We start from the raw sequence: 18,941 nt of genomic DNA, 5'->3' as shown, positions 1-18,941 counted from the left end.
TTTTAGGGGGACCCCCACATCATTTTTAAAAAACATTTTGGCGCAGGGTTCCCCTTAAAATCCATACCAGACCTGAAGGGTCTGGTATGGATTTTGAGGGGAACCCCCACACCATTTTTTTTTAAATTTTGGCACGGGGTTCCCCTTAATATTCATACCAGACCCAAAGGGCCTGGTAATGCACTATGGGAAAATTCCAGGCCTTTTTTTTTCAATGACTTTTATGAGTATTGCAGAGATCCGACAATTCATTATAGCTTCCGGCACTACTGCTAGTACTTTTAAATGACTTTCTTTTCCTTTAGAAATGTCATTTTGCTCTCGGACTGTTGTAAACACAGGAAACATGCGCCACTTTACAGGCATACTATAGACACCCCCCAGGTACGAAATTTAAAGGAATATTTCACTTTTGTTTCACTTTAAGCATTATTAAAATCAATGCTCCCGAAAAAACGGCCGTTTTTAAAACTTTTTTTGTATTGATACATGTCCCCTGGGGCAGGACCCAGGTCCCCAAACACTTTTTATGACAATAACTTGCATATTAACCCTTAAAATTAGCACTTTTGATTTTTCACGTTCATGTCCCATAGACTGACGGTGTTCGCGTGTTCGAACAAATTTTTTGCGTGTTCGCATGTTCTGCTGCGAACCGAACAGGGGGGTGTTCAGCCCATCCCTAGTAAGTATTTAGAAAAAAATCAAATTTTCTACACAATGGAGGATTAACCCCTTAGGTTCCACAGTGAGTGTAACAAGCATGATTTACTGCATATACAGACTCATTTTACTGTTGTGGGTTTAGTAACACTCTAGAGGGGTTGTAAACCCTCACGGTTTTTTACCTAAAAGCATTCTATGCATTTAGGTGAAAAACCTTCTGTGGTGCAGCTGCCCCCCAGAGCCCCTCTTGTTCAGATTGTTCCAGCGTCGAGGATGAGCAGAGCAGCTCCAGCCGCTGTCTCAGGTCTTCAATAGACAGATTGATAGCAGCAAGAGCCATTGGCTCCCACTGCTGTCATTCAAATCCAATAACACTGGAGCGGGGGGCGAGGGAGGGGGCCGATTCCTGCTGTCTGTGTCAATGGACCCCATGGAACAAGTGCCCCCATGGAATGTGGCTATCCGTGGGGGCACTCGAGAAAAGGAGGAGCCACGAGCGCCACGGGGGACCCCAGAAAAGGAGGGTCGTGGCCGCGGGGGCGCTCACCATGGTGATCGGTGGTATGGTGTGTCAATCTGACACACCACATCTCCAATCTAGGTAAAGAGCCTATGACAAAGGCTCTTTACCATGTGATCAGCTATGTCCAATCACAGATGATCACATTGTAAACAGGAAGAGAGGTTTATCAGCTTTTCCTCCACCCCCACTGACAGGCACGAGTAGAGGAGAGCCAATCGCCTGCTCTCATGATGGGGGGTCTGCGCTGATAATCAGTGCGCTGATTATCAGTGCAGACTCATTGAGGATGCCCACTTCAGACCACCAGGGATGCCCACTTCAGACCAACAGGTGAGCCAACCAGGGGTGCCAATCAGTGCCCATTAGGGTGACACTCTGTGCCCATCAATGATGCCTGCCAGTGCCTCCGGATCTGTGCTGCCTATCAGCGCCTCCCATCAGTGCCACCCATTAGTGCCGCTCACCAGTGCCACCCCTCAGTGCCGCCACTAAGTGCCCACCAGTGCCACCTATGAGTGACACCTATGATTGCCCATCAGTGTCACCTATAAGTGCCCATCAGTGCCATGTATCAGTGTCCATAAGTGCTGCCTATGAGTGCCCATTAGTGCCATTTATCAGTGCCCATCAGTGCTGCATATCAGTGCCACCTATCAGTGCCCATCAGTGCTGGATATACGTGCCTCATCATCAGTGCCCATTAGTGCCACCTCATCAGTGCCACTCAATACTGCCTCATCAGTGCCCATCAGTGCAGCCTCGTCAGCACTCATCAATAATGGAGTAAACTTACTTATTTACAAAGTTTTGTAACAAACAAGGAAAAACTTTTTTTTTCAAAATTGTCTGTCTTTTTTTATTTGTATCGCAAAAAATAAAAACCCCAGTGGTGATCAAATACAACCAAAAGGAAGCTCTAATTAGCGAACAAACAAACAAAACTAAAACACAGAAGAGATAATACAATAGAGAATAAAGTAGCTGCTTTTTACCTTGAACAGCTCTGACAAGATAGAAGTACAATATTTTGAACTTTTGGTGGTCTAGAGTTGATTCATCTGTGATATATTACATTGGGCATGACCATAAAAGTCGTAAAAGTCATCTGTGTTATTTGCTAAGAAACAATGGATTGATAGGTGGCAATTTGACAGATACTTGAAGCTATAAGGTGAAATTGGAAAATATTCTTATCCATCACTGGATGACATGATCGAACACCAATTAAAACATCATATGATCCTTGAGGAATGAAGGTGAAAGTATTCTTTAGTAGGAGTGAGGCTGACAACTAAAGTGCAATGTTCTGTTCTCCATGTATAGCTACTGTACAACCCTATGGACCTCTAAAAGCACTATAGTTGAAATAGCTTTATTTTCCTAGTTAAATAATAAATGTTAAAATTCTATTTATTAAATAATAAATGTTAAAATGCAGTTTCATAAAAAATTAACCCCTCTCCCCCCAAACCATGTCGTTCTTAAAGTGGAGTTCCACCCACTTTTGAGAGGTGGTCTTAAATGAATGACCACCTTTCCACCCCTCGTTTTTCGCTAGTTAAAATAATTTTTTTTCTTCTAACTTAGCTTTTTATGAAGTACAGCCTGTACTTCCGATCTATCCGGTCCGTGGCACAGGACGTCACATCCTCTTCTTCAGCGAGCCCCGCCGACGTCTTCTCGGACATGTATGTGTCCCAGAAGACAGCCGACCATTCACAAAGCACAGTGCGACTTGCGCATGCGCAGTAGGAAATGGGCAGTGAAGTTTCCCTTAATTAGAATGGTGGAGCCTGCATCTGATCCGATGGACGGATCGGCCTCGGGGGAGGGGGGGCGACATGGATTGTTTGAGGACTTGCATCATTTAATTTACAGAACATGCCCACAAGTTAGAAGATTTTTTTTTTTTTCATTGTGAAGCAAACAACAAATAGGACAAAATAACAGAAAAAGTCAATGTGCACAACTATTCACCTCCCTAAAGTCAATACTTTGTAGAGCCACCTTTTGCAGTTATCACAGCTCCAAGTCACTTTTGATAAATCTCTATGAGCTTGCCACATCTTACCACTGAGATTTTTGCCCATTCCTCCTTGCAAAACTGCTCCAGCTCCTTCAAGTTGGATGGTTTGCGCTTGTGAACAGCAATCTTAAGTCTGACCACAGATTTTCTATTGGATTGAGGTCTGGGCTTTGACTAGGCCATTCCAACACATTTACATGTTTCCCCTTAAACCATTCAAGTGTTGCTTTAGCAGTATGTTTGGGGTCATTGTCCTGCTGGAAAGTGAACCACCGTCCCAGCCTCACATCACACACGGAGTGGTACAGGTTTTGCTCAAGAATATCCCTGTATTTAACACCATCCATCTTTCCCTCAACTCTGACCAGTTTCCCAGTCCCGACTGCTAAAAAATATCCTCACAGCATGATGCTGCCACCACCATGTTCCACTGTGGGGATGGTGTTCTTTGGGTGATGTGATGTGTTGGGTTTGCGCCACACATAGCATTTTCTTTGATGGCAAATAATTTACATTTTAGTCTCATCAGACCAGAGCACCTTCCACCATACATTTTGGGTGTCTCCCACATGCCTTTTCGCAAACTCAAAAAATGCCATTTTGTTTTTTGCTGAAAGTAATGGCTTTCTTCTGGCCACTCTGCCATAAAGCCCAACTCTATGGAGCATATGGCTTATTATCGTCCTATTACAGATATAGTACCTGTCCACGAGAATGTGTTTCCAGCACGATCCTATCCCGCTGGTTCTCAGCGGCAGGGTACTGTACATCTTGCGCTGGCTGCAATAGGAAAAACAAATTTTCCTATCGCAGCGAGCGCGAGAAGGAATTCCCCTACAGGGGCATACCAGGCCCTTAGGTCTGGTTTGGAATTTAACCACTTGACCACTGGGCACTTAAACCCCCTTCCTAACCAGACCAATTTTCAGCTTTTGGTGCTCTCACATTTTGAATGACAATTACTCAGTCATGCAACACTGTACCCATATGAAATTTTTGTCCTTTTTTTCACACAAATAGAGCTTTATTTTGGTGGTATTTAATCACCACTGGGTTCTTTATTTTTTGCGCTATAAAAGAAAAAAAGACCGAAAATTCTGTAAAAAAATAAATTTTTCTTCATTTCTGTTATAAAATTTTGCAAATTAGTAATTTTTCTTCATATATTTTGGCCAAAATTTATACCGCTACATATCTTTGGTAAAAATAACCCAAATCGGTGGATATTATTTGGTCTTTGTGAAAGTTATAGCGTCCACAAGCTATGGTGCGAATATCTGAAAATTGATCACACCTGAAGTACTGACGGCCTATCTAATTTCTTGAGACCCTAACATGCCAGAAAAGTACAAATACCCCCCAAATGACCCCTTTTTGGAAAGAAGACATTCCAAGGTATTTAGAAAGATGCATGGTGAGTTTTTTGAAGTTGTCATTTTTTCCCACAATTCTTTGCAAAGCAAGTTTTTTTTTTTTTACTTTTTTTTTTTTTCACAAAATTGTCATATTAGCAGGTTATTTCTTACACTCCACATATGCATACCACAAATTGCACCCCAAAACACATTCTGCTATTACTCCCGAGTATGGCGATACCACATGTGTGAGACTTTTACACAGCGTGGCCACATACAGAGGCCCAACATGCAGGGGAGCACCTTCAGGCATTCTGGAGTGCCCAGGCCAATTCTGACATTTCTCTCCTACATGTAAAAATCATCATTTATTAGCTAGAAAATTACATAGAACCCCAAAACATTATATATGTTTTTTTTAGCAAAGACCCTAGAGAATACAATGGCGGTCGTTGCAACTTTTTATCTCACACGGTATTTGCGCAGCAATTTTTTTAACGCTTTTTTTTGGAAAAAAAAACTGTTTTGTGCTTTACAAAAACCAAAACAGTAAATTTAGCCCAATGTTTTTGCATAATGTGAAAGATGAAGTTACGCTGAGTAAATAGATACCCAACATGTCACCTTTCAAAATTGCACGCGCTTGTGGGATGGCGCCAAACTTTGCTACTCAAAAATCCCCATAGGCGACGCTTTAAAATTTTTACTGGTTACATGTTTTGAGTTACAGAGGAGGTCTAGGGCCAAAATTTTTGCGCTCGCTCTACCGATCGCAGTGATACCTCACATGTGTGGTTTGAACACCGTTTTCATATGTGGGCGGGACTTACATATGCGTTCGCTTCTGCATGAAAGCAGACAGGGGTGCTTTAAAATTTTTTTTTTTTTTTTTTATTGTTCATTTTACTTTATTTATTTTTGTTTGATGCTTTTTTACAAAAAAAAAATTTTGACCACTTTTATTCCTATTACAAGGAATGTAAACATCCCTTGTAATTGGAATATGGCATGACAGGTCCTCTTTACAATGAGATATGGGGTCAATAAGACCCCACATCTCACCTCTAGGCTGGGAAGCCTGAAATAAAAAAAAAAAAAAAAAAAAACGATCCTGGCTTCGATCGTAGCGGTGAGTCGGTAGAAGCAGCGGAGTGCGGCGGGAGGGGGGACATCCCCTCTCGCCTCCCGTAAGAACGATCAAGCAGTGGAACAGCCGCTATGATCGTTCTTATGGTGTAGGGAATCGCCGGCTGAAAAAGCTGATATCTGAATGATGCCTGTAGCTGCAGGCTTTATTCAGATATCCCCGCACAAAGTCAAGGACGTTGTATGACAGTCGGCGGGCGGGAAGTGGTTAAAACGTATTTTTTTTTTTAACACAAAGTTGTCCATTTATACAATATTTCTAACACATAGCATGTACATACCAAAAATGACACCCCAAAATAGATTCTCCTGCTCCTCCTGAGTACGGCGATACCACATGTGTGAGACTTCCACAGCCTGGCCACATACAGAGGCCGAGTACAGCCGAGCGTGGCTCAGCATGGCAGGGTATGGCTGGGTATGGCGGGGTATTGCAGAGTATGGCGGGGTATTGCAGAGTATGGGGGGTATTGCAGAGTATGGGGGTATTGCAGAGTATGGGGGGTATTGCAGAGTACTGCAGGGTATTGCAGAGTATTGCGGGGTATTGCAGAGTATTGCGGGGTATTGCAGAGTATTGCGGGGTATTGCAGAGTATTGCGGGGTATTGCGGAGTATTGCGGGGTATTGCAGTGTACTGCGGGGTATTGCAGAGTATTGCAGGGTATTGCAGAGTATTGCGGGGTATTGCAGAGTACTGCGGGGTATTGCAGAGTACTGCGGGGTATTGCAGAGTATTGCAGAGTATTGCGGGGTATTGCAGAGTATTGCGGGGTATTGCAGAGTACTGCGGGGTATTGCAGAGTATTGCGGGGTATTGCAGAGTATTGCGGGGTATTGCAGAGTATTGTGGGGTATTGCAGAGTAATGTGGGGGTATTGCAGAGCAATGTGGGGGTATTGCAGAGCAATGTGGGGGTATTGCAGAGTAATATTGGGGTATTGCAGAGTAAGGTGGGGCATAGCAGAGTATTGCAGAGTAGTGGGGATGGCTGAGCATGGATGGATGGATGGTTGGATGTCTCTGTGCAGCGCTGTGGGCACTACACAACCAGCCCACAGCGCTGCAGCCATCCATCCATCCCCCTCTCCTCCACAGTGTACCGATCGGTACACAGAAGGGGAGGAGAGTAACCGGCGTCATCAGACGCCGCCGGTCTGTTTACATGTGATCGCGCCGTCATTTGACGGCGCGATCACATGGTAAATGGCCGCGATCAGCGGCCATTTACCGGGATCCGTGATGCGCCGGGTCCTGAGGACCCGGCGGTCACGGATGTGTTCGGGTGCGCGCCCCAGGGGGCGCGCGAGAGGGGAATTCTGAGAGGACGTAATATGACGTCCTCCCAGAGTTAAGCAACCGCCCTGCAGCCGTCATTCGGCTATGGGCCGGTTGTTAAGTGGTTAAGGAGAACCCCCTACGCCGAAAAAAGGGTGTGGGGGTCCCCCCAAAATCCATACCAGACCCTTATCCGAGCACACAGCCCAGCCGGTCAGGAAGGGGTGTGGGGACGAGCGAGCGCCCCTCCTCCTGAACCATACCAGGCTGCATACCCTCAACATGGGGAGTGTGTGCTTTGGGGAAGGGGGTGCCCTGCGGCCTCCACACCCCAAAGCACCTTGTCCCCATGTTGATGAGGACAAGGGCCAGGGTTTTCGGGGTCTGCGGGCGGAGGGCTTATCAGAATCCGGGAGCTCCCTTTAATAAGGGGGCCCCTGGATCCCGACCCCCCACCCTATGTGAATCAGTATGGGGTACATCGTTCCCCTACCCATTCACCTGGGGGAAAAAAGTGTCAATAAAAAAACACACTAGACAGGTTTTTAAAGTAAGACTTCGGGGGTCTCTTCTGACTTCTCCGCTCTCTCCGGCCTCTTCTCCCGGTGTCCGGTTCTTCTCCTGCTCTCTGGCCTCTTCTCCAGGTCTTCGGCCTTTTTTCCAGGTCTCCGGTTCTTCTGCCAGGCTCCTCCGCTATCTTCTGCTCTTTTGCCGCTCTTTTGCTAGCGGTGACCCGGTCTTCTCCGTTGTCTTGTTCCCTCTTCTCTTCTTCCGATGTTGACACGACGCTCTCTCCCGCTGTAATGCCATGTGCAAAGACTTATATAGGCATGGGGCAGGGTCACCGGGTGATGTCACCAGGTAACCCCGCCCCTTATTATGTCACAGTCCCAGGGCACGATGGGACTGTGCGGGTGGAACACCGCTTTAAAATATATCTAAAACCATTTTGGATAGAGTAGACAATAGTGAGACATCTGCATTTTTTTGTCTGTGTGTCATTATGGATATTTCATTGTGCCAGCTGTTGATATATCCAGTATCAGTTTGGAACTAAAACAACCTTGTCTGCCTTATAATGTACAGTAAGTGGTAAGAAAAATTGTTCCAATGTCACTGAATGAATAATAATTAGCATGGCATCTTTAAAGGATAAGTTCACCTTTTTTTCTAAATTCCAGAATCCCTATGTACCAATATACCATTAATGTACCCCTGTTGCAGAAAAGAAAAAAATTCTCTATGTTCTAGGGCAGGCCTCACCTCAGCCTCCAGTTTGTTCCAGGTTACTTCCTGCTACCCATCCCCTAGGTTGGGAAAACTATTAAGACTTCGGAAGCAATTTACCAGCTGACCTCATTAGCACACACCCTGTACCTGCCCCCATCCTCCAGGAGATTGCGCCCACCCACATCTGTACTCACATACAGTCAATGTCAATGAACATCATTCTCACTAAATACACAGCCAGGGTTTCCTTGTACCTTACTTTCTTCTTTCATTGATCGCTCATTTGGAAGAATGTACAGGAGCTGAGCTATCACATACCAGCTTATGCAGAGCAGAGTTGTAGTATTGAAAACAGGAGACGTGTGTCCCTGGAAGTCGGTAAAGCTCATCATACACTATACAATCTGATTGTACAATCACCTTTAGATCTACCATTAACTATGTAGTACAAGGGCCTGCCTCACTGGATACAGAGTGATTAGATAGATAGGTTTATCCTCTTATTATATAGTTTTGGTAAATGTAAAGGAGATTTCACAGAAATTGTACAACCAGATTGTATAGTGTATGGTCACTTTTATACACCTAAAAATGGACTAGTCGCACTTTTTGCGCCATTAATTTTTAAAGGCACCCCAAACAAAGAAGCAAAAACACATATTGCCCCATGCAGAAAATGAAAGCTAAATCTAAAACAAAAATGCCAGGTATCATGGTTTTGTCATGAATTAAATACATCTTATTATCCTTTAGCTTACCCTATTCAGCCCTAATGAACTCCTTCTTCCCCTCTCCCCTTAACTACTTTTTATTTTGTTTGTTTAATACTATTTTTCTAAGGATTTACTAGTTCCCTTCTAGATCAATTTTTTTATTTATTTTTTGCATTTTGAACATAATATATTTTCTTCCATTTTTGTCTCTACATAATCCATCCATTCACCGAAATCATCCACTTCAGCCCTAACTCTCCGTAGGGAAGAGGTTATGTCAGCTCGTAAACTGCAAGGACTGCAGTGACACCAACATTTCTTTCATTGTGAAGTCAAGGATAGGCGTGTTGGTGGTGGGAAAGTCGGCTATGGAGTCTGTGTGGGGAACAGAGTCCTCCATAGAGTCACTGTGGTCACTCACCTCCACTTGAGCTGCTCCAGCATATCTGGAGCCACTGCTGCCATTCACGGCTTGGACTTTACTGGGTTCCTTGTAGGGGGGGGTAGAGGACCCCGAGGTGGCTGGTGATTGTGCCAAGGGAGATCTGTGGCTCTTATTAATTGTGGCTACAGCTGCTGCTTGGGCCACCATTTTGTTGTGGCCTCTGGGCGCTGCAGCTGGCACCATTATGCTGTGGTCCATGGCCTGCGCCATTTTGCAGTGGACCGCGGCAGGCAGTCTTAAAGAAAGTAGTGACTTTCTGCAGCTGTGCCCTGTCTTTGCACTTGCGGGACATTGTGTTGGGGTGAGGGATGTCTAGCGGTGGGGTAGCTTACTGCTGGCAGTGTCGAGGAGGCCCTTAGTGGTGGGAGATCCCAGCAGCGGGGCAGGGTGAAGCAGAGCTCTTTCAAGGAGCGCCCATCTTGGGTCGCAGTCGCCACACCCCCCTAACATAATATATTTTCAGACGGCCATGGCTTTGTAGAATAAAAAGATTGTTGTTACAATTTTTTATATCACACAATATTTGTACAACTATTTATCAAATGCATATTTTCAGAAAACAATATGCTAAAATTAAATTAAATTAATTTTTAATGCAAGCAAACAGAAAATAATACCCACTGTTTTTACCAACCTGAGTAAATAGCTAACAAACATGTCAAGTCCTGAAATTGTATTCACCTGTGATATTGTGAAAAACTAAGGTGCCCCAGATTTTCCATAGGTGAGGCTTTAAAAGCCTTTAAAGATCATCAGTTTAGAGTTAACCATAAATGATGACCCTAGAATTATTCCTAACACTCCAATGTTTGTTGCAATACCTCACACGTGTGGTGCAATCGTACTGTACATACACGTGTGCATCCTATATGTGTATTAAGTATGGGTAGGGTGATGGGGTTGGTTTATTTTTATTTATAAATAAATTTTGATTATAATTTTACTTTTTAAACTTTTTTTTTTTTTTTTTTTTTAATTTCGATTTATTTCTATCACAAGGGAACTAACAAGCCCTGTATGTGTTAGCATTTCATACATGACAAGTGTTCTTTATGGAGACATCAGGGTTCTAATAGATCCTAATGTTTCTCCTGGCCTCCACTCAGCTAATCAAGCATAGATGCTGCTTGATTAGCTGCTTCAGAATCACAGAATCACAGAATCTGGGGAATTGTTGCCTTATGAGTTTATGTGAAATCTCCATTACAGCTGTATAATATTGTAATTATGAATATATTTAATTTAGAATGGTATCAATGTTTTTTGTGTAATACAGCCACGCCATGCCAACCAATGAGGCACCGACCTATACTGATATAGACTTGATGGGAGGGAAGAGAACACTCGCTCTGGAAGGGCAGTCACCAGAATGGAGTCCTCATGTGTGCAGTAGCATGGTAACTATGGAATATCTCCCTGGAACTTGTATCTAAATGTTTGTCTAATGTCTTATCCCTCTCATTGTTTCTATGTAGGTTTTGAGTATTATGCTCTGTATTCCTTCAGTTAACCTACGATTGTTCCTTTTCCTGTGCAATAGATAGATTGCTGTGTATGTATTAGCTTAGGCCTCCTTACTATTTACCAATAAATCTTTGTTATTGTGTTAAAGCTTTCACTTATGGTCCAAGAAGTCTCATTAACCCAAATAATATCTGAGACATATTTATAAATATAACTTTTGGGTGACAGGAATGATAGCTCTGATGTTGGAAATGCTATGAGTTGAGCACTATATATATATATATATATATATATATATACATATATATATATATATATATATATATATATATATATATATCTTTTAGTGAAAAGGGTGAAGACAGTTGTGACTTTTTTCAGGTGCTAATTAGAGTCACAGAACTAGAGATTGCATCTTGAGACTTGCCAATAGTTTTTTTTATGGTACATTCTGTTGCATGTTGCAGCAGACACATGTACTATAAAAGGTGAGAATAATATACATATATACATGTATATATACATATATCCTGTCTTAAATATAGATATAGATGGACGCGGTCTTATTTACACAATCTATTAACAACAACCTTCGATGCAGAGCTGCATCAGATTTTGCATTCGCCAATTTTAGTAAATCAACCCCTAAGAGACAATACTATATACAAGTGGGGTATGCCTGTATATCAAGTTCCTTCTTTATCCTTCAGATCCATAATTATTCCCATTGGGTTCTTCAGTCTTTGGTCTCTCTCTAGTACCCTATCCGGGGACTGGGAGTGATGATTTGTATCATTTGCTGTAACTATCGGGTTGCACTATTTGGAGCTTAGACACACTATCTGGGCATATTCCATCTATATACACATGTAAGTACTGTGTAACTTAGAAAACCAGGTCAGAGATATTATTTGTGCATACATGTAAGAGTAACTCCACTTTCGTGGGGAAAAAAATAACAAATAAAGAAAAAATAATATAGCGTATACAATTGTGACTCAAGTCATATTGTTATTGAATGTTATTAAAAATTACCTTCGCTTTTCAATCTGCAGCCACTGTAATTTTCTGAGAATGCATTTCAATATGGCTACTTGGAGTTGTTCTATACACAGAGTGTGTACTGACTACTCCGCAGAAACATAATTTCCTGTTTGTGTGATTGGCTCACCAATTTTCCCAGAAGTCTGCCTAAGATACAAGTCAGATTTCAGGCATCCCCTGCAACAAAAATATCATTTTTGGTGAGATACTCCCTGTAGAAACACATCTAAAGGGATGCAGGCCCAGCAGATTTCCTAATTAGTGCCCTGCAGGTGCACGCTTGATAGATAATTATGAAACCCCTCCCATTAGACCCACTCACCACAGAGCCACAGAGGAACATATAGGGATTACTTCAGAATAACAAAAGGTAGGAATCTGCAACAAAGTTTGTTAAAATCCTTGCAATGCACATAGATCACCCAGATGGGATTTTGTTTTTCTCAACAAAAGTGGAGTTATGTTTGTTAAGTTGAACCTTGAAATAAAGGACATCAACGCCAATAGAGCTGCATTTGTCTCATGTATGTTTACTTCAGAATATGCTCCATACATACAGAGGACCCCTCTCCTTAAGTCAGGAGAGCGATCCAGTTTACAAGGCAGTACAGCTTTTAAAGAAAATGGTTATACAGTAATCTTATGGCGGGCACAAGCCCAAAGTTACACATCACAAGTACGCATTTTACTAAGTATTTCAACACAGGTTTTGGCTAACTTTCTGAGTTACTTTAACCCAAAATATTTTAATATGACAAGTCGTTTTGACAGAAGGGAAAAATAATTATTTGGAAAAGGTCATTTTGACTTTTAGACAGGGACTTTCTATGTCAACATCTTTCCATATCACATCTTCCGAGAATTGTTTCAGGTTATTGACAGAACATTTTATTGTCAACTGGTCAGCCACTTGTGTTGCAATACCAAAAGAATTCAGAAACATTTTACAGAAAAACAAGTATAATAAGAATTATCAGAAATACAAATTCATGTTGAAGAGGAACTCTGGATACATTAAAAGATATGGTTCATATATTTCATATCTTCACAGCCCCTCCTGTGTTTAGAATTCTTTCGGTATCCCTTTTAAGCTTCTTCTGTGTCTTTAGGTTGATCTCCAGGTATACGAACCACCATCTCATGAGCAGTTCTGACTCGAGACCTTAAGGGCTCAGAAGAACCAATATTAGTACCAGCACGTGTGATTATTTTCAAACAACATTTGCATAACATAGGTGCTCATTTAACTATTAGGATTATGAGGACTATAATTCCTACAATATATAGAATACCATGTAAAATTCCAGAAAACCATCATGCAATACCAGAAAACCAGTTGAGAGGATTGAGCCAGGAAAGCCAGCTTTCCCAGCTACCTTCCACCCAAGCAGTTTCGGTATGTTCTTTGCGAAATTTAACCTTCATTTGTTGTACCTTTTCTACATGTGAAATGATGGCATCTTCAGTCTTAGTATCATTTCCAATGTAGTTACAACAAGTAGTTCCCTCTATGGTGCATATTCCTCCTTGACTGGCCGTGAGATAATCCAGCACCAGCCGGTGCTGCAAAACCTCTTTTTTGATCATCTTCAATTTTATAGCATGGGCTATAAAGTTTCTATCATACAAGGCAGTAATGTTATCCATCAGGTCTGCCAAATCAATGATGAAACTGAAAGCCTTTTTAATACAACATCTATTTACTCAAGGAATAGAAAACAATGGTTTAATCTCTCTGTCAAGTGATTCAACATTTATGAAGTTATCATCTGACTTAGGATAAAATGTAGGCCTATCAGGAGAATTGTAATTTTTCACATTAATTTCAGAGTCTTCTTCTTCTTCTTATCCTCCTGGGGTTTCATCTTCTCCTGAAGCTGACTGATCAGTGAGATCCCTTTTAACAAGGTGCACAAAGTCTTTTTTAAGAAAGTGTACAGGTATTTTGTGGAGTTGTGTTTCCTGAAAGTCATTATCCTCCATATACAACGTAGCAGGTATGACTCTACCAAAGTAACAAACCCCATTAGAATTCAAATATATGCTTTCTTTCCACATATGAAGTAATAACCTGGTGGGGCAGCACAAGCTTTATTGAAATTATATCCTTGTAGGCACATCAATAACTTCATATTATTTTGCCGGGAATGTTGACGATGTGTGTAATCATGTAATTCCTGATATCTGTCAGTACTCCACACAACATCCTTACCATCAAACCAGTACTTAATATTGGCATTATCCATGCAGTTGGAGTTCCCAATCAGTCGGGTAGTATCCTGGTAACCCTGGGAAAGCAATTTAGGTGTATAGGTTTGAGTAAAGTTAATGCAGACAGCTGGTTTTCTCAATGGAGCATTTGTGAATAGTAGGAGTGAAATGACTCTGTCAATCATTGTTCTACTAACATCACCAAAATGTGCATTGTCCTCTATTTCAGCTAAAGTGCTAGGTATTCCTAACAAAGGTATAGTCTTATGAGAAATAGGTGTGCATATCCAGCAATTAGTGATATTCAGTTTCTTGGCAGCTTGCAGGTGCATAGCTACAAAAGAGTTATGGAAAGGCTCTGCCAGCTTGGCATGATATTCATGTGCAGCTTCTCTCCGTGCTCTCAGATCAGCATCTGAAACCAGTTCACGTTGTGACATTTCTTCCATTACAGTAGCATTAAAAAGAAAAGTGTCTTGTATCTTACCCTTTTCTTTCTTGTATTCATATGCCATGACTGTAATCCATACCACCACTCCACCGCAGAGGATAACACTCCAGAGCTTCACATTCATCTTAGGCCCTAGGAGATTCATTCTGCAGTTTTCTTGCTCGCGCACGAGTCAGTGGAGGAGACCTGGAAGGTAAAGGTACAGAACAATTCTTGCCAGTAGCAGACCAGCTTATATTCTCTTTTGGAACCACAGATTTCTTACAGTGTGAACCATGCACCCAATACTTATAGTCTTTCAGCTTCACTGCAGTAGGAGACACAAGAATAACCTGAAATGGTCCTTTCCACTTAGGGGACAAAGTAGTCTGGTCTTGATATACACCCAATCTCCTAATTGGGTGTATCTCCTAATTTTAGTCCATGAGTTCCTTCACTCGTGTCCACAGGTTGTCCTGCTTTGGCTCTGGAAAAAGTATCAGAAAACACATTTGCCAATTTGCAAACATATTCTATCGTGGAATCTTGACCATTTATTAAAGTCACTGTCTCTGGCTGCACAAGAGATGAATGTAGTCTTTTAGGCGGTCGCCCAAATAATATGTCAAAAGATGACAGTCCATGTTTCTCCTTAGGGGTAGTCCTAATGGTCGCCAAGGCTATAGGTAACGCTTCTACCCATGTGCTTTGTCCATTAGCAGTTATTTTGGCTAAAATACCTCTTCAGGGTTTGATTGCTGCATTCCACCATCCCACTAGCCTGAGGTCTGTAAGGAGTATGCAATTGTTGTTTTATACCCAAAATGTTCACTACTTCTGCCATGAGTTTATTATCAAAATGTGTACCTCTATCTGAGGAAATTATTGACCCCATACCAAACCTTGGGATCAATTCCCCCGTCAGACATTTTACCACAGTTCTGGCAACATTTTTCGACGTGGGCCACGCCTCTGGCCAGGCCGAAAATTGATCAATGCAAACCAAAAGATACTTAAATTGACCACAAGGGGGCATATCCGAGAAGTCAATTTGCACAATTTGAAATGGCTCCTCAGTATGTGGAATATGCTTCATGGGAGTGGGCACTGACTTTCCAATGTTATACATTTGACATATAGAACAGTCAGTAACCTGTTTAGCAACATATGCAGAAAAACCTGGAACCCACCAATCTCTGGCTACCACCTGACACATCCCTCCTTTCGAGACATGGCAAGGCCCGTGGCTCAAAACAAACAAAGAAGGAAACAATGTCGGAGGAGCAACCAGTCTGTTTTTTAATCTCCATAGACCATCTGTCCCACAAACAGCTCCCTTTGTGGTCCAAGAGGATGTATGAGGCGAGCTTGCCTGCAGGGCCGATAGGATGTTCAGATCCACCTGAAGATCTGTGAGCAGGAATGTTGGAAGCGCTGTAGTTGGCTCATAAGAATGTATAGCATCTTTAGCATACCTATCAGCCAACGCATTCCCAAGCGATATACTGTTATCTGCTCTGGTATGTGCTTTACATTTAATTACTGCAACTTTAAGAGGCAGCTGGATCACTGCCAATAATCTAACAATTAACTCTTTATGTTGTATAGGGGTTCCTGCTGCTGTCAAATAACCCTTCTCTTGCCAGAGTTGTGCAAAACTATACACTATGCCTACAGCATAGGCTGAGTCACTATAAATATTTACAATAGCCCCTTCTGCTTGGGGTTAATAAATTGCTGGCATAAGGAACAAATCTAAAGTCTCCCTTTACTTCAAGTATGTTTTACTCCCATTCCTTCAGTAGTTAAAACTACAGTTACGCCTATATTTATTACTATACCTCTGTCTAGCAGACTGCCAGGGGAGTATGGCGATAAAACAAAAGAACATTTATGACACTGACCTCTCATTCTTACTTATAGAGGTTCAGTAACTTTGGCAGTAATTACATCATTACTTACCCCGACCAAAATTACCTGCTGATTTGAAGTGGCAACATTGGCATCACATATATTTAACAAACTCTTTGAATCGCCTTTATCTATTAAACACAGGATAGATAAACCATTAACTGACACATCAATCACTGGTTCTGTATTTTGTCCCAAATTCAAGACAGTAAGTTCTGCTGAACCCGAGCCCCCACTCTTGGGGCATTTCTAACATACATCTTCGTTCTGCTAGACTTAGCTCATCTTTCCCTTCTACTTTGAACAGCTAAGACTTATACCTTAATACTTTCTATATGCAGTGCTGCATTTCCCGGTACGGGAACTTGTTATACATTCATTATTATTTATATTTTATTATAATAATATTAATCTCTCAGATTCTGTAAAATTCAATATTCATTAGTTTTAGCGATAGCTTCTTTCTCCTGCTTTTATAGGTTTGGGAACCGGATAGATAGGAGTGTTAAAAAAACCCTACAAGGAGTAAGAACACCCTCCTGTAGTAACTCCTCTACTACTGGCTTAATACCTTCAACTGATTCAGGGGATAATGGGTATTGGGGTAGCCTAGGTACTGGTAGTGTAGGGTCTCTATTTAACCGCACAGGGGCAACTTTCATAAGGCCAGGAGTGTTTGCTCCTGTTACCCATATGGAGGGGTTAATTTTTTGTTTGGCTTCTTCTGGGATTCCTCCCTTCATATCAGTTACTAATAAAGGCATGAACAACAGATCAGTTGCTTTTTCTCTTAACCTATGCAATATGTCAATGACAGTTTTATCTGGAGATAAAGCAATGGTTACCCCCATTTTAGAAAGCAAATCTCGTTCTAATAAATTACAGGGGGAATGTGGAGACGATACAAATGAGTGTTCTGTTGAATGCTCTCCTAATGTCACCGGTACCGATTGTGTAACCCTTGCCGAGATCATATTATTACTTACTCCAACCAAAGAAACCCTTTCATTGGAGAGTGGTAAGTTGGGGTCAAAGACATTTAAAAGGGACCGTGAAGCCCCTGTGTCTATGAGACCACACAAATCAATACCGTTTTCATTTATTTCAACCATTGGCTCATCAACAGAATCAACTTCAATTACAGCTAAAGCTTGATAAAATGGGTCATCTATATTGTCACCACATCCCACCTTGTCCTAGCGCCCCTTACAGTCCCTGGCCATATGCCCACTCAATCCGCAATTGAAGCAAGTGGGGAAGGCACGAGGCTGCTGGGTCAGGAGCCTTACTCTATTTGGGATGATTTGTTGATATCGGGACTGAATTCTAAGGTTTATGCGTTGTCCCTCATTTTGTCTCCAATTGCCACGCTTTTGCCGTGGAGCCCCATAATTAGAGATATATACTACTCCCGAAGGTGGGTAAGGGGGTCCGCTACCGGTACACCCTGAGGTGTTACCTGCACTGTAGATACTGGTACCCCCTTGGGTTCAGGGACTTTTTCTTTAACCTCTGGCAGTTGTATATTCATCATTTTTGTTTTCTCCTTCTTTTCTACCTTGTCTTTTCTTTTTTGTAACACTTCGTAAGCTATTTGAGCAATCTCAACTAACTCAGGGGCAGGTTTCTTTCTCCATCCCACTGTACGAAGTTCTATTTCTTTCTGTAACTCAGGCAACATTCCACCCACCAATACATTCACATACTTTGGTCGCTTCATATCACTTTCATCATCTGGAATCCAATCAGTATGCTTCTGAATAGCATCCTTGAATCTATTCCAGTAATCTAACACATCCTCACCTTCCTATTGAACAACATCCATCAATGCTCGCATATCTTGCAAATACATTCCATATATCCACATACTTCTCTAGCACAGCACAATCAATCAAGATCCACATATCCATATATATATAGCCTGTTGCGTTTTCTCTATCCACATCAACTTTTTATACCATTTCTTTGGACATTTCTCTAAGTTGGGCAAATCAGCAATAATTGCCCTAGTTTCATTAGGTTTCCAGGGGACATAAACTTTTCCTATTCTTGCGGTATAATTACCCTGGCCATCTTCTTCCCCCAGTAAAGCTACCTCTCTCAAGGGCATTTGTCCAAATGGTTCTAATTTGGATTTAAAATACTCTTTTGTCCTTTGTCTATCTTCTGGGGTACGCTGGGGTAGTAATCCCAACCGTTTTACCTGTTGCCTAGTTAATACAGGTGAAGCATGATCTCTAGATCCCCTTGCTGGAGGAGTACTAGTATCAGATTTACTTAATTTATTAAATCTTGCTAATCTGCTCTAGCTAGAGTGTACTGCCACAGTTCCCCATCTTTTTCAAATGTCATTGTACCATCTACATCATAGAATGGTTCCTCCCTACGGTAATGTGGGGAATGCTGTTTATTAACAAGTTTACCTATGTGTCTACGCTGTGGGGTTTCTGTCATAAAACTTGGAGTGGCCTGCTGATAACCAGATGCCTCTCCTATATC

The 18,941-nt window shown here is 41.9% G+C and overlaps 1 pseudogene; it reads right to left on the bottom strand.

Moving 5' to 3' along the window:
• LOC141127768 (large ribosomal subunit protein uL10-like) overlaps window positions 1-17,293 on the bottom strand; it is a 70,209-nt pseudogene extending 52,916 nt beyond the window's left edge.
• Window positions 17,294-18,941: the final 1,648 nt, after the last annotated feature.

The sequence above is a fragment of the Aquarana catesbeiana genome, linkage group LG01, assembly GCF_042186555.1.
Source record: "Aquarana catesbeiana isolate 2022-GZ linkage group LG01, ASM4218655v1, whole genome shotgun sequence".
Lineage (NCBI taxonomy): Eukaryota > Metazoa > Chordata > Amphibia > Anura > Ranidae > Aquarana > Aquarana catesbeiana.
Note: the sequence above shows the minus strand (reverse complement) of the source record. Positions and strands in the feature narration are given on the sequence as shown.